The 17,231-nt window shown below is 44.9% G+C and overlaps 1 long non-coding RNA gene across 1 annotated transcript; it reads left to right on the forward strand.

Annotated features, from left to right (window-relative positions):
- The first annotated feature begins 200 nt into the window (after positions 1-200).
- On the forward strand, positions 201-15,336 carry LOC307218172. Its single transcript, XR_013839851.1, has 3 exons — positions 201-284; positions 12,039-12,272; positions 15,226-15,336. It is a non-coding gene; the product is annotated as an uncharacterized lncRNA (long non-coding RNA).
- The last annotated feature ends 1,895 nt before the right edge of the window (positions 15,337-17,231 follow it).

Below are 17,231 nucleotides of genomic sequence, written 5' to 3' on the forward strand. Positions count from 1 at the left end.
TGACTCAGGAGGAGAATTTCCAGACAGAGAAACAAGTTTGTATGTGAGAGAGTAGCCTTCAGTTGCCCTGGGCAAATGACAGGAAGGTGAATCATCTACTTTTGATGAGATATATGCCTTTTGAATACTAGATCCTGCATTAATCTTAGGTATTTGTGCCTTTTCTTTTCTGCTTGGTGTTGCTACACGTGTCTGGATGACAGACAAATGGAGAGATCAGGGAGGGGTCAGTGTGCTCTTTCTCCTTCCTTGCATGTGTTTACGGATGACAGAGAAATGGAGAGGTCAGTGCATATGTTTGTTTTGGATGTGTGGTCTTTTGAAAACAGTCAGCTGACCATATGGGGGGGGGGGGCTTTCTGGAAACCAGTGGGGCAGGAGTGATCTCTTACACGTTGCCAAAAAAGATAGAAAATGCACAACCAAAACAGTGGACAAAAGAGAGCAAAATTTGCATACAACTTGCAGATACTAATTGATATAACACAATCTGGGATAGCTCAGTTGGTAGAGCGTGAGACTCTTAATCTTAGGGTCATTGGTTTGAGTCCCACATTGGGCAAAATGATTCCTTCATTGCAGGCAGTTAGACTAAATGACCCTTGTGGTCCCTTCCAACTCTACGATTCTATGATTAATTAGCTAATTGTGTAGATGCAAGTTTAGATATGATTTCTACAACTTAATTAGATAGACAAACCAGCATAACAGGGAAGACTGTTACCAGATGATCTATGGGCCTGCTCAGTTAGCTGATTAGGTGCAAAGTGTTAATAGGCCATTTCAAATCCCTGCCGCTGCCCCAACAGAGACTTAGACTGCACAGTCCTTCAAAGAGAGGACTACCCCCCAACAGCTCTTCAGGTAGAGGAGTGTAAAAGTAGGCCACTCAGGGATGGGGGCAGAGAGGTAATGGGCGACGGCACAGAGTCAAATTCCAAGCTTGTGTATGAAAAGCACACAGCTGCCTCAAATAACTGCTAAGTGAAAGTTAGTGCCAGCTGCTCAGATGGCAAGGGAGCTAAATGCCAGCTGCCCAGTCAGCTGATGCTGACCTCCCTTTGTGTCATTCAGTAAGCTCACGAAATGTTACGTGCGTTCGTTTAATCACAAATACGCTTATCTGAACTTTACTTCGTGCTGGCATGCCAGGAATGGCTGAGTCAAGGTGAGCCGCATTCTGCAAGCCTGCTTTGTTTTTGCTGTGAGCCATGATTTCTATATAGCTTTGGTAGGCTCGATATATTTCTTCAAGTTTCACTTTATGTAACCCCAACTGGAGGCAGTGGGGGGGGGGGAACCTTTGATCCTTGTAACGAAGTACAAACTTCACCGCCTCACAATAAAACAAAAACCATGCTGTGAGCTTCTAGGCCAGAGGTAGACAACATGGTGCCCTCTGGGTGCTTTTGGTATTCCAGCTCCCCTCAGCTCCAGCCAGCAGGGCCAAGAGCCAGGGCTGATGGAAGCTGGAGTTCAGCAACATCATGTTGGTTAGCTCAAGGCTGTGGGTGGATGCTGAGACAGCTTCTGGTTGGGTAGGTTCTCCTTCCCTGGAGATAGCTAAGCGAAAGCTCGATGGCTATCTGTCTGGGATGACTGAGCTACAGGACCTCCATGGTGCCCTCCAGCTGCAAAACTCTATGGTTCTGCTATTCTTTAGACAGGCCATCACTCCCATCTGCCTGCTTCAGACTGCTGCTTCAGAACACTAAAGAATCATAGGATCATAGAATTGTAGGGTTGGAAGGGACGCTGAAGATCACCTTGTCCAACCCGCTGCAATGCATGAATATGCAGCAGCCCAATTGTCAGGGAATGGACTGAGGAGGGATGGTGGAGACCACCCCCCTCCTCCTGAACCTTCCCAAGAAGAGGAGGACAGTCTAGATTTACAACAGTGGTTTGCAGAAGGTCATAGTTCAAAGGCTGCAGAAGGGAAAAGCTGGGAAATATTAGGAGAGGAGCAGAAGAAAGAAAAAGTGCCAGGAGGGAGACAGCGGTCAGATTCAGTGTCTTTAGAAAGCATTCCTGACCCCGGCCCCCTCTGCCAGGACCCGGCGGGCATTGAGAGTAGGAGAGCAGAAAGCTCAGAAGCAGAAAGCACAGGTCAGCTGAAGCAGGGATGACGTATAATACGAGAGACGGAGGGGGTGGGACTTTACTCGGAGCAATGCCATTATCCAAGAGAGACAGCATTTCTACCTCTCTCTCTGTGGATATTGAATAAAAGACTTGCTTGATCTAAGCCTTGGCTGCCCACCATGGGAGGGATCAGATTCCCTGAAGCCTGACACCCATACAGGGATTGAACCTGCAACCTTGGCGTTATCAGCACCATGCACTAGCCAAACAACCTATCAGAAGCTGCTTCTGAACCTGCAGGGTGAGTTTTATCCCACCAGAAGGGAAACTTGAGGGATGTGGTTGGTGGTGGTGAGAACAGGGGGCTGGGCTAGAATGGGCTTTTTGTCTGATCCAGAATGGCTTTTCTTAAGTTCTTAATCACATCTAGTTCTCCATTTCCTTCTAGGATTAGAGAGAATGACTTTCAGCTGTATAAGAGCTGAATAGAAGCCCTTGCATCTTTCTTTTATACTGCACTGAATTTTGTATTGCGTCAGTGCGTCCCTGTCCTTGATACTTGTTGCTTCGCCGCATTGACCCCTACTCACTTCTGAGCCATTTTGAAGGCAATATCTGCAGGAGTGTCTCTAATTAATTAATTTGTTTATTCATTCAAAATCACGACCTTTTACACTTGCATCACGGTGGTGTACAAGAAAAGATCAGCCTGGAAGGGATAGCTCAGGTGGTACAGCATGAGACTCTTTCTCTCTGGGTTGTGGGTTCAAGTCCCACATTGGGTGAAAGATTCATGGAATCCATCCGGTTGGACTAGATGACCTTTGTGGTCCCTTCCAACTCTACAAGTCTGTGACTCTGTGACTGGAAGACTGCACAAACCCAGAGTTGTGCTCCATGTACCTGTATATCTCATGTGTGAGAACAGTCTTTGCCTCCAGTTCTTTGCTGGGAAGTAAGGTAACAAGAGATTTCATAAGCTTTCAAATAAATCACCTCTTTCCTCTTGGATGGGAGAATCTCCATCTTTTACCAGTGCATCATGCCTATTCAGTTCCATTTGTTGGCTCAGTATCTTGTTATGGTGCCAAAATATTCCTCTCCAAACATGGATCATGTAACTTACTCTGCACCCTATGTCCACTTATCTGGGACTGGGAGCAAGCCCCACTAAACTGGAGAGGACTGGGGCTGTGAAAATGTGAATTGGCATAAATAAAGAATCCCTTTCTGGAGGTTCCCCGGGGGGTGGGGGTGGGAGTGATACTGACCAAATTGCTCCATGTCACATGAATTCTGCATTTTGCATTGGGTTGATCTTTGTCTAGATCTGGAGACAAACTGTATATCAAAGATACCGGTGTGTTAATTTGACAGCGTGAAACAATAAGGATGGGGGTGAGGATGAGACAGAAATGTGAGATGTTGCTTCTAACGTGGTGGGGTTTTTTTTATTTGTTTAAAGTAGTTTTCAATATTCCTTCTTTGATTATTGACTTCCTTTGTAGATCTCAGGACGGAAAATTTCCTGCTTTGAATATTCTTTGACTACTGACAGCATGTCACTTAAGTTCCACAGCTGCTGAGAAAGGATGTAACAGAGCAAGAAAAGGCTTTGATCATCTTCCCAGGGCAGGGCAGAATGTTGAAAGCAATCTAACAAGAGCCTTTTGCTTCCAGGATCCAGGGCGGCATATAAATGCTTCAACAAACAATTTGTGTGAGCAAGGCTCAGACACTGATATCTGACCTCAAGGCTTCATCGCATATTGCATTGATCATAGCTATTTAGATAGGTGTTTCAGAGATAGCATACCTGGCAGATCAACATATAAATGTCAATAGAACCATAAGCTGCTTGTTGTTGATTATTAGGCAACATGTGGTTGCAAGTCCCTGCAAGCAAGTCTTGTGAGTTCAGAAACTGCAGAGTATGGAAATAACCATCCAAATTTGCCTCCCCTAGAAGAGGATGACATTCCATTTTTAGTAACAGGATAAGCCAGACTGGTAATTAAAAATAGAATGAACCGAATGGTTACATTTAGGTGATCGGCCACTGTCCTCCATTTCCCCCTTGCTGCCACAGTGGTCAATGGCAAAAGTCTTTTTCTTAAAAAAAAAAAACACTCATAGAACTTTAGGTAGTTTCACCCTAAAAATGCAAATCATTGAGTTCCAGTATCATCCATCTTATTTGGGGCTGTTTGTAAGGCCTCCATCCTAGATCTTTGGAGATTTTTTTAAAAAAACCAGATTTGATACATAGCCAGACCTGGGAAATGAATCATAGAATTGTAGAGTTGGAAGGGACCCTGAGGATCATCTAGTCCAGCCCCCTGCAATGCTGGAATATGCAGCTGTCCCATATGGGGACTGAACATATAAATTGTCATCGCTATGCTCTAACCAGCTGAACTATCCAGAAGACTGGTCCTCTTCTGTGTAGCTGGTCTAGGCTGCCTAGATCTTTCATAGGTCCCGTATAGCATATCGTGTCAGGCTATAAAGGTCTTCTTTCAGTTTCCTTCTATACCTTTTAGATGACATTGCCAAGATCTAATTTCTGGGACTTAACAAGATAAACAAAGAGCCGCCACCCCACTCTATTTCTGCACACCAAAATGAGGGGGTTCCTCTTTGGGGTGGAAACCTGCCTTAAAAGCATCAAGGATGGGTTGCATAAAAGGAGCCAGACAGAATGAAAAGCCACAGTTGCCTTGCTTTCCACTTCACTGGGGTATTTAAGGTTACTGCATCGCTCAGCAGGTTGTGGTATGGCCCTGGTGATTGCAAGGAGCAAAGCACCAGTCTCTCGGCCCCATCTTTTGTATACAATACGCACAGGATTCACAAATATTTATTGAGGAGGGGAGGCCAACCAGCTGCAATTCTGTTTGCGGAACAGATACCTAGGATGCTCACTAACCTCATTCCCTACAGCTCCAGGCTGCCAGCTGCTCTCACCTGGCAAAAGGAGACATGAATTGACTTAACCACAGGATGTGTGCCACACCCATGCACGGTCTCTTTGGCAAGGTAGCCAGTGTGAGCCCAGCCATCTGCAAGGGCCTGAAGCTGACTTTGTCATGTCTCGAGATGGCCCCCTCAGAGGATACAGCGAGGCATGAGCAAGAAGCCCTGTGCTTTGCAGACATGCATGACCACAGCGTGTCCTGAGGAGGCAATTCCACGCACAAATAACAACAGCAGTAGCTTTGCCTTTCATGAAGCAGTGCAGATTTTGTGTACCTTATGAAGCGGTGGAATAAATGCTACCAGTGACAAACTAGCATTGTTTTCTTTTTAAAAAACAGTTTCCCCATGTTTCCAGGTTGTGGACAGAAACAGTGCAACATTGTTTTGGTGGCTAAGCTTGTGGCATGAACTAGAGATTTGGGGGACAGCTAGTCTTTAATCTTGGCCCTAAGGTTGCCCTTTCTCAACCCACAAATCCATGGTACAGCCTGGTGTGAGCCCTCTTCACAGGGGTGGACTTTGGTCTTTCAAGTTTCAGTGGCACCCCATGCAAGGCCAAAAGTCAGTGCCCCCCCTTCCATTCTGTATGTGCACTACATCATTATTGGGAAATTGTTGGGTTGTCTTTGTCATTGTTTTTAATCATGTATTTTGTGTGGTTTTTTATGTTGTATTTTTATGTTGTGAACTGCCCTGAGATCTATGGGTATAGGGCAATATACAAATTTAATAATAATAATTGCAGTGCCCACCCCCACAGCTCAGTGCCCAGTGTGGGGGAACCGGTTGCACTACTAGCAAAGTGTAATCTAGGGTATTTTTTAATTTTTTAAAAAACCACACATATAAAAGGACCCAGTAATGCTCTTGCTTTTTGCAGTTATACATCTCACTGTATGTTCAACATCATTGCTACTTTATTTTAAAAGGGGAATTGCACAACCATACACCCACGTCTGTTAACTAAATTTGGAAAAGTTTCACAAGGTCAGTGAGGTCACCTGGGCAGAGAGTCTCCAAAGAGCAAGCATTGCATGCAATGGTTTGAGTCACTGGTTTATCATGCCTTGATCTCTAGACTGGTCACCTGAGCTGAGAGGTGGTCTGCCGGCAGACTAGACTTGCATCCATCATTGCTCAATTGTGGGATTTCAGGACTTCCTGGTTCCGTTTTCATGCTTTAGCACTGTGACTGGCATTTCGACTGGTGGGTTGTGTGAGTGACGTATAACTGGCTTGCAAACAATCATAAAATGGGTCATATGTGTGAGACTGCGATCATTTATTGGAAAAAATAGTTTTTGGGGGGTGGTGAAGTCTTCATAATGACAGAAGTAAGTATTTTCATGGTGTCATAGATCAGCTGTATGCGGAAGGAGAGAGAAGGAATAGTTAAAAAAAAATACACATCCCATGTTAAAGTTGGGATTAAAGGTGGAGCCTTCTGAAAAATGGAAGACCACTGTTCTGTCACAGGGATGGGAACATGTGGCCCTCCAGATTTTGTTGAAGTACAGCTTCCATCATCCCTGACCATTGACCATTCTGATTGGGGCTGATGCGAGTTGTAATCAAAAACATCTGGGAGCTCGGGAAGGTTGCTCTAGCATCTTCTCATAATAGCACACATGGACACCCAATCAGTGAGTTATTGGACACCTAAACTTACCCTCCCCACTGTTGTGAAAGTATTTTAGATGGTCTGTCACCTTGTGAGGGCTGCTGGGAATACAGACAGTGTGCTGGCATATTCCAGGCATCCTGGTAATGTTTATCTTTTTTTATTGGCCTTTCTCCTGATAACAGAATGAGGAAATGCGCTCTCTCTTTTAAATATGTTTTTCATTGAGTTTCAATATGCTGTGACAAACAAAGTAGTAAAAAGAACGAAAGGAATCATAACAACAAACCCCCAATTCCTGCCTCTAAAATGAGCAGCTGACACCATCATCAATGGAAATGCATTGCACCCCAATTGATCATGTGAATGCGAAGGATGTGAAGCTGTGGTGTGGCCAGCTGAAAAGGTTGTAAAAGGGCAACATACTTCCATAAAGCCATCAGAGTCCTGATTGACATTCAAAGCTCTCACACATTGAATGAGCTTTCCCATTAATTCCGCTGACCATAGGGAAAATCATAGCTTTTCCAGGTTTTTCCAGTTTGGCACCATCAGTTGCTGTGTAGGCAAAAGAAGAAACATAAAAAAATTATTTGAACTGTAAATCCTTTTGGTCATTATGGAAAATGGTCAGTAAAGCCAACTGAGGTGTACATCAGATTTTTTTGTTGTGTAATGAGACTTATTTCATTAAAGACTTTCATCTGAAATGTCCGTATCTTATTGCAGATCCACCATATTTGGAATACAGTCCCAACTTCACTACATTGGCTCCAAGAGAGAGGGGAAGTTGATGGGTAAATGACACCATTATGGTGTCAGATGCCACTGATGAAAAGTTTGAAGGTGTTTCAACTATTTTTGTAGAAACAGATAGCATAGGCATATTGCTTCCTGATGTGGGTCCCCAGGTCCATTTCCTAATGGAAGGGGGCATGGCTGATCTTTTGGTCCCAACATGAATGATGCTAATATAATAAGCCTTCATTCATATTAAGAAACTATCCTATTCCCAAAACTTAGATAGGGTTACAAAAATAGCTATAGTTTTACATATTTCCAAAAAAAAAAAAAAAAGAAGGGGGGGACTTGACTCTGTTGATTGAAATGCTCACAATATTTTTTAAAAAAATCTGCTGTGTAACCCCATTAAAGTTAAAATTATCCAGCAGAGTCTTCCAAGCAGTGATAAAAGTGGGTTGCGTGTTTTGACAGCACATTCATAACATTCTGTTGGCATTCAAAGCTTAGTTATGAATCTCCCCCTGCCCCTCCTGGAATTTCATAATACTTTGCTGGTACTTGCTTGCATATCGCTCTTATGAGCCACACTGTCGATTAAATGAATAGCAGGATCTGGCATCATAATAAACCAGGCACAAATGTGCATCTCTCCCTCTTGTCCTGGTGCCACAGTTACCTTCAGATATGCAGAAGCCAAACAAGCTGGGGTAGCTCAGTTGGCAGAGGGCGAGACTCTTAATTTCAGGGTCATGGTTTAAGCCAACATTGGGGAAAAGATTCCTGTATTGCTGGGGGCTGGGCTAGATGATCCTCATGGTCCCTTCCAATTCTATGATTCTAAGATCAGTTACATTGCTGTCTTGGAGAGACGGCAAAGGAGAAGGGAGACCAGGTCCACCTTAGATGAAAGCCTCTGGATCTTGAGCTGGGGCATAGAAAAGACATGGAGGCCCATGCAAAATGTGCATCAGCCAGATGCAACACTTATTTGTTTATTTTAAAATACTTATATACCATTTTTCTATTGAAATATCCAAAGCAGTTTTGCATTACATAACCAAAACCACCCTAAGACACAGAGACAAAAGAACAAATGAAACCAAGAGGCATATCAGAAATCCAGGAGTTTAAAATCACAAGAGGTAGTCAAAGCTGCCACAGGTTAAGCAGAGGTAGAGAACTCCAGAGCCCAACCTGAGAGCAGTGGGGCAAAGCGGTGGGTTGATGGGCTGCATTCAAAGTCCTGTCACTTTCATCAGCCAGAGCAGAGGTATTTCTTTCATTTGATTCCCTTTTGCTGCACCAGCTTCAGGCATCAGCAGAAGACTACCAAAGAAGGGAGTAAGGTGGGCCTCCCTTGGCAAGATATCCCAGAGAATATCTTCCCAAGAGAAAGAAAGACCCTCTCATTGGTTCCAGCCAATCATATGTCAGGTGTGAGAAGAACTGTAGCTCAGTGGCAAAGCACATACACTGAGGAGAGCCAAGGTGGCAACTTCCAGCTGCTTTGGACTACAATCCCCATCATTCCTGACCAGGGTGGTGGTGCATCCCATTTTGTCACTTGAAGCAAATCAGGAAGTGCTGCTCTGCCCTGATGCCAGCGCCGATTTTGGGCAATAACTGCAAGATCTCATGCAGTTATTGCAATATCTCACCTGAGATTGGCATCAATGCTGGGGGTGGGGCATCTGTGGAGGCACTGCCTTTGGGACTTCTGCTGCCTGAGGCAGCAGCCTCGCCCCACCTAATGGTCCTGTTTCCCGTCCATTGGCCCTGCTGGCTGCGGATGCTGGGCACTGGAGTCCACAACCTCTGGAGCAAACCAGACTGATGAAAGGGGCTGTAGAAAATACTGAGCTTGGTGGACCAATGGTCTGAGTCTGTATAAGGCAGCTTCCTGTGTTGCTAGGTTGGTGGAACACCTATGGGAACCTCTGCTGAAGACCTTAATGAGCAAGGAGGCTCAATAGTAAGGGTTAGGGGAATGGAAGGTTTTTGCCAAGCTGTCCAGGAGTTCTTCTTGCTAAGAATAGATGGGTTGCTTTCTCCAGCTGCCATGGGGCAGGTTCCTGCTTGTGTTGCTGCAGGATGTGGAAAAAAAATCCTGATAATAGAAAGCTCACTCCTGGAGGGTAGGGTCAAAGGCTGTGGAATTATAAGAATTCAGCACTAAAGCTATGAAACTAGGCAACTTTACAATATTTTTGACGTTTTTTCTTTTAATGGCTTGCTGTGTTTATAAAAGTAAAAAACAAAAATGCTCCATGACTCGGTAGTTTTCTTCACGAGCTTTCAGTATAAATGCCAGCTTCATTCGTGCCCATTTGCAGCCATGAGTCAGCTTATATCACAGTACAGTGGTACCTCGGTTTTTGAATGTAATCCATTCTGGAAGACTGTTCAAGTTCTGAAACATTCAAAAACTGAAAACTCAATAGCCGACAGCCAGGCCTCAGGATCTTGCACTCAGCGGAAGTCACGTGGCATGTTCGACTTCCAAGGCGTGTTCGAAAATGGAAGCATTTACTTCCAGGTTTATGGCGTTCAAAAACCAAAATGTTCATCAATGGAGATGTTTAAAAACCGAGGTATCACTGTATTCTTAAGACCCTGGACATTCTCTTTGGGGAAGGGCTAATATTGTCATGGGTGGAAGTTCTGCGTCATTTCTCTTCACTTCTCTTCTCTGAACCCTATGACTGAAGGCTCCGAAAGAGGAAAATAACTTTGCATACATTTCCCTAAAAATGCAGGTGGCAAGAAAGCGTCTGCCTTTGGGACATGCAGAGACAGCAGGCGACACACCCCTGCAGCCCCGATCAGGCTTACTCAGGATCTGTCCCCATGAACACCACTGCTATTCTGAGTTCAGTTCCGTTACAATTTTCATATCCTGGTTTGGCACTGAAACAGCAGCCAAGGGTGCTTCTAGGTGGAGGTTTATTGTGAAACTGGTACTGCTCATGCATGCAAAGTAGTGTTGGTGGTTGTTTTGCACTGTCCACATGATCCTATAGTTCTCAAAATGCTTTTGCTGATGCAGCAGTGCTGTCTTATGAACCCCCCATAGCCTTGATCTCCAGTCTCAATAACCTGCTTTTCTTGCCAGTGCTTTCACTTGCTGTTTTTCTCCTCCTTACCAGTACTTTGCACCCTGTCAACAGGAACAAACCCTTGCCAGTCGTTTCCCTTTGATCCTCAGAATAAACCCTTGATACTCTTATCTTTATTGAGCACGAAACATTCTGGGCAATGCCCTTCCTTATCCCAGAGCTCGTTCTCAGGTTTCTGTAAATATGCTATGAAATTATTGTATTTGACCTGAAGCACAGAAGGAACCTGAATCTTCGTGGGTCTGTTTCTAAAGCTTGCAGAAGTCATTGCTATCATTTCAGATGATAAACAAGCTCTATGCCTTAAATCGGAGATACAGCGTCTAAAGTTCAGTAGGTTCTTGGCTCATATGGGTCTCAGACTAAACTTGTTGCGAGGATAAGATCCTTTCATCCTTATCTTCTCCTCAGAAGTATGTTGCTATTTGCAGCCTGTTGTGGACAAATGCAGATGACCAAGTCTATTTTAAATTCTTACTGCTACTAAATTTCCCTCCAAGAGCATCACACTTATATGCCACTCGCTGTACCTACACTAGCCATGTTGGCTACGCTCTGCCTCCACAACTGGAGGCAGCAAAGCTTCTGAATACCTGTTGCTGGAAGCCACAGTAGGGGAGAGGGCCCTTCTGCTCAGGTTCTGTCTTCAACAGCCACTGTCCCCACTGGCTTCAAAAACCACTGTACAATAGGAATCTCATACCCAAAATAATGCAGAAGTCACCATACAGTGAGCTTCCACCTCCTCTTTCCTCCCTGAAGGTATATTGCAACTTGTTGAACAAGCAACACATAAAACCAGAGATCAGAGGTGAGATCCCTCCACATGCTCAGATTGCTATGTCTTTCCCATAGAACAGCCATGAGGGTGGGGGTTGTGATTAGGACCAGGGCCATGGCATAGATCAGGTGTGCAGAATCTTAGGTCCATCAGGTGTTGCTGAACTACAATTCCCATCATCCCTTGCTTCCTAGGGCTGTTGAGAGTTGTAGTTCAGCAACCTCCAGAGGGTGCACTCTTTTTGGCACAGGCTAAAAACATTTTTGTTTAGACAAGCCTAGTCAGATGCTTAGAAAGTCGATGCCAGACTTCTTCATTTTTTTGTCTATTCCAGTTTTAACTTTTTGAAAGGTTTTAATTATTGTTAAGTTTTTTATTGATGATCTTATTGTTTTGTCTTTTTTATTAAGCTACTTTGTAGGGGGGTTTACAATGAAGCAGTATATAAGTTTTATGAAATAAATAATACATCTGCGTATAATTTTTTTTTTTTAGTGTTATTGTTTTAATTATGTTTTATGCCTTTCTTTGAGATATATATGTGGAAGGTGGTTAAAAAAATAACAATAGCAACAATAACAAACAATAACAATAATGAGCATGGCAATAAATCTGGAGACATGGCTCAAACCATCAGAACCCCACCCCCACCCCATTTGCTGTACATATGGCACACTCATGAAGAGGGCTAATGTGTTGTTTTGTTTTCCAGAAAGCTGCTTTATATGGTGCCAAGTCCACGTGGCACAGTCTGGTCTACACTGGCTAACAGTGGCACTTTGTTGTTTCGGGGAAATTCCCCATCCCTATCTGGAGAACCCGGGGATTGAATTTAGGACTTTCTGTATGCAAAGCAGATGCTCTGCCATTGAGCTATGGCCCTTCTCGGGAGCAGTATCCCTCAGTGAGTTGACCTGCTGGATCCGATCAAAGAACCATCTATTCAGTATTCTTTCCTCACATGGCCAAGCAGATGCCTTTGGAAGGCCCACAAGTAGAATCCTCATCCCACTTGTGAATCCCAGGGTGGTTTCACAGTCAATCCTTCTTTATAGAGAACACTGGAAATTGTAGTTCTGTGAGGGGAATAGGGGTCTCCTAACAGCTCTCAGGACTCTTAACAAACTGCAGTTCCTTTCCAGAATTCTTTGGGGGAAGCTGTAGCTGTTTAAAGTGGTATCAGTGCCAGTGTGGTGTAGTGGTTAAGAGCGCTAGACTCGTAATCTGGGGAACCGGGTTCGCGTCTCCGCTCCTCCACATGCAGCTGCTGGGTGACCTTGGGCTAGTCACACTTCTCTGAAGTCTCTCAGCCCCACTCACCTCACAGAGTGTTGGTTGTGGGGGAGGAAGGGAAAGAAGAATGTTAGCCGCTTTGAGACTCCTTCGGGTAGTGATAAAGCGGGATATCAAATCAAATCCAAAATCTATCGTTGTGCTTTATAGGTGTGGTGTGAATGTGGCCAAAGTTACAGCTGATTTGGGTGGGGGAGAGGGATTAAAATACTTTGCAAAAAGAGAAAAAAAATTCCAGGCCTGGATTCCTGCTGTAGGCAATTGGAAAAGGCAGAGGCCAAAGCAGTGGTGGACTTTAGTAATACGGCGCCCTGAGTGAGGACAAAATTTGGTCCCCCCCCCCCCCCCGTTTCTTATTTTCACAATAATTCCATTTTAAGTTTTAAAATTATTTTGCATCCCCTCAGCTTGGCATCCTGTGCAGTGGAGCTGTCCACACTGCCCTAAATCCAGTGTTAGCCAAAGATTAGCCATGCATTATGGAAAGTGTACTGAAATTTCCAATACAGGGCAAGGAAATAAAAAGAGACTGGCAGTGGCTTTCTAGCGGAAGTTGTGTTGCCACTTCAGCCTTCAGTGTTTAGGGAACTGTCCGTGCCTGCACCATGGGAAGAAGGCATAAATAACCCTCCTCAGTTTCACTTCCCTGTCCAAGGTCTCCCAGAAGTCAGCCTCAATCCTTGTTCACCCCAGCTAACCAGTTGATTGCTCTTTCCTCATCACTTTTGCTTTTAATCCCTTTTAAGACCATAAACATCGAAGCTGTCTCCATAGCCTTTGCTTTCTCAATGGAACTAAATGGCTCACTACATGATCCTTGGTTTCAGCCAGGAAAATACTAAAGTGCCTCACGCTGCATTAGACTGTTGGGTGTGCCTAGCTCAAGATGTTGGACAATGACTGGGAGTAGATCTCCAAGATTTCAGGTAGGATTGTCTCCCAGCCCTACCTGGAGATGCCAGGGACTGGACCTAGCACCGTCTGCATGCACAACAGCTGTTCTGCCTCTGAGCCACAGCCCTTTCGTTCACCTTGATGCAAATCCAGCCAAGCATCTTGGCTGGTTTCTCGCCCTCTCCTGGAGGGCAGGGGATGAGACTGGGTGTGGAGGAAGATTTTGGAGCAGGTGTCTAGGGAACTTCTTGGCTGGTTCCTGGCCCTTGTAATCTTCAACTGGCATATTGCGGAAGGGCTCACAGGTTTGAGGCTGGCACATCACCCCAGGCATTTGAATAAACAGGCAGAACAATGACTGGCTTCGCTTCGCTAGGCCAGGCAACCATCTCCCAACTTGCTGTAGCATGAAGGGCACTCCCTACCCCAATTTCATGAGCCTCTTAGAAGGACAAGTTGAGGCTGCACATTTGGCTAGACCACAGAACAACACCAGCTTGTTGAAAGAGCAGAGGCAGGTGCCTTGAACTGAGCTTTTGGGTTCAGGATTCTTTATTCTAATGTCGACTGTGTACACACCATACATTTAAAGCACAGGCACCCCACTAACCCTGGGGAGTATAGTTTCCCCTCACAGAACTACAGTTCCCAGCACCCTCTGCAACTTACATTCTCAGGATTCTTGGGGGAGAGAGTCATGTGCTTTAAATGCATGGTGTGTACACAGCCTGACAGTGGCTCTTCAAGGACTTCCCCATGACTTGCTACACGATTTCCTTTTATTGGCTATAATTCCTATGAGGTAGGCCGTAATCCCCATGTTAAAAGTGAGGAATTGAGGACTCAGCTAGACTGGTAAAGAAAAAGCTATTTATATGAGCACCTTAAAGACCAACTAAGTTAGTTCTTGGTATGAGCTTTCGTGTGCATGCACACTTCTTCAGATCTGAAGAAGTGTGCATGCACACGAAAGCTCATACCAAGAACTAACTTAGTTGGTCTTTAAGGTGCTACTGGAAGGAATTTTTTTTTTTTTGTTTTGACTATGGCAGACCAACACGGCTACCTATCTGTAACTGGAACTATTTATATGAGTTGTATATGCGATATAACTTCGTGCCACCGGATGGTGATGTGGAGTCCTGTTTTTCTCTACCTGTTTTCCCTGTTTAAATTTACAATGCTTTAAACTGAAACACTTATTTGATGTGTCTAGATCCAGCCTGAGTGTGTGTGTGTGTGTGTCTATATGAGAGAGACAGACTGACTGAACTGACTGAAGAACACTTTGCCAAAGAAGCAAAATGAACTCAGATCAAAAGCAGAACTTGGAAACACCAGTCCAGGTATAGCTCTGAAATTCACCTGATTCAGATACCCTACTGAAGCTGAGCAAAAAGCTATCCAGTACCTGACTGAGAGACCTACTGGGATCCCCATGTATACCACCTTAAGAATATAACATAAGGACATAACAAGACCCTGCTGGGTCTAGTCCAGCATCCTGTTCTCACGGTGGCAGACTAGATGAACTGGGGCAAAATGCAGGATAAAAAGGGCAATGCATGAGGCATCTGCATGAGCATCCTTGTGTGGCTAGAGCAGAGAGATATCTAGAGTTGTGCTTCATCCCATGCTCCCATTTTCTCCCATTTTCTCCCATTTTCTTCCGGTATTAAAGACTTTTTTCTTAATTGCTTTCACATTTCCAGTATCCATCCTGCTTGGCTTCAAGAGCACACAGAGGTAAAAATAATAATAAACAGCTGTCACTGTAATCTTAGATAAGAGGCAAAGAGCTTGCAGGTCAAGCAGCATCACCATGACTCCTGCATTCCTGATCCCTTTCCAGTGAGTGTTTAGCTTGAGTAGAGCTGGCTTCTGTCTCCCATCCTTCCGTCTCATTCAGACCTGATTCAGCCTCTGCACGGACACTTCCTTTCGGCGCAGAGCTTGCGCAATTTCCCCTACATCACTTGACACGCAGAGTGGGGGACTTGTGGCTGAAGCAGAACATCTGACTTGTGCCAGCGATGACTTTGCATGTATCAGAGGCGCAGGGAGATGGCCGTTTCCTGTGGTCCTAGTTCAGCACTGTGAGGCAAAACTTGTCTGGGGCAGGAGGTGCTTTGGGAAAGGGCAGGCACCATGCCCATCTCAAGGCAGCAAGATGCGATTAGAGACCTCTGACAACCTCGGAGAATCAGAGGAACCTGAAGGGCCTCCCCATATGGACTGCTTGATCTGGAGCACTGAGAGCAGCAGTATTCAAGCCCACTTTGGCCTCTGCTTGACATGAGCCTGGTCCAGTCCTTGACACTGGGCGGTAGCCAACCCAAGTCCTACTCAGAGTACACACTCCAACATTTCTTCAATGAAAATAGGGACGTCTTTTTCCATACTACTGCTACTAATAATAATAATAATCTGACTGGGTTGCTTCAGCTGCTCTGGGCTGCTTCCAACGTATATAAAAACATAATAAGACATTAAACATTAAAAAACAACTTCCCTATACAGGGCTGCCTTCAGATGTCTTCTAAAATTTGTATAGTTACTTATCTCCTTAGCTCAAGGGTCACATAGCTCCATACCCTTCATCATTTCTCCGAAGAAAACAGGGACATCCTCCTAAGGAAAAGCACGACATTCCAGGATCAAATCAGAAACCGGGACAGCTTCTGTAAATCTGGGACTGTCCCTGGAAAATAAGGACATTATGTCTGTAAAGTTCATTGGATCGACCTCTTAAATTGCAAGCTGAAATGTAAGAAGCACTCAGACCTACTGCAATTTTTTAAAAAGCTAAAATGGCTGTTCTGCCATTTTTTGAGACTATAAACTCTAACCGTTAGTTTCATCTCAAGTCTTAATTGGTACTCACTGGACCCTACTAGCTATGATAGTTATGTTCTTCCTCCACTGGTACAGGCATTATGCCTCTGAATAACAGTTGTTGGGAATCACAGCTGAGGAGACGGCTCTTGCTCTCATGCCTAGCTTGTCAGAGGCATCCCACAGGCATCTTCCCACAGACATCTTGAAAACAGGATGCTGAACTAAATGGGCCAGTGTCCTGATCCAGCAGGCTTGCCATATATTCTTGTGTTCTTAGGCCCTTGGGAGGCATTTAGTAAGTTCACCCTGGGAACTGGGGTCTCCAGAATCTAAAAACAGATCCTGGCATGGGGCGTGGAAGCTTGCCAACCATCTGCACAGAAAGGCCAGGTCCACAGCAATGCCGCAGACCCACATGGGAAGGGGGTTTGGGTTTTTCTCAGCTGCTCAAAGCCCCAGCCACACACGAGCCATTTTTAGCAGCCGCTGTGTGAGTAAGATAATATTTCAATTGGACCTCAGAGTCGGAAAGAACATGATCGGTCTGAGAGAAAGCGCCCACACCTTTTGCAGGTTGGGTCAGGGAGAGGTTTGTAAGGTGTGCTCCCCGACTTGGCCATCACATTGCTCAGCACTGGCGGACTAAATTTCCTTGGACAGCTTCTCCCCAGGGCTGGTCCCACCATTAAGTAGACTGAGGCAGTGGACTGGCTTCAGGCGGCAGATGCTGGGAGGACCGGAGTGGTAGTGAAGTGTTGGAGGACAGTGTTATGTGTGTTGTGCAACCTGATCTGAACTTCCTAAGCTGGCCCAGCAGCCTCAGGTGCAGTTGGTTAGTTATTTGTTGTGTTTATATCCCATGTTTTTCTCCAAGGAGCTC

Source organism: Podarcis cretensis, assembly GCF_951804945.1.
Source record: "Podarcis cretensis genome assembly, chromosome: 6".
Lineage (NCBI taxonomy): Eukaryota > Metazoa > Chordata > Lepidosauria > Squamata > Lacertidae > Podarcis > Podarcis cretensis.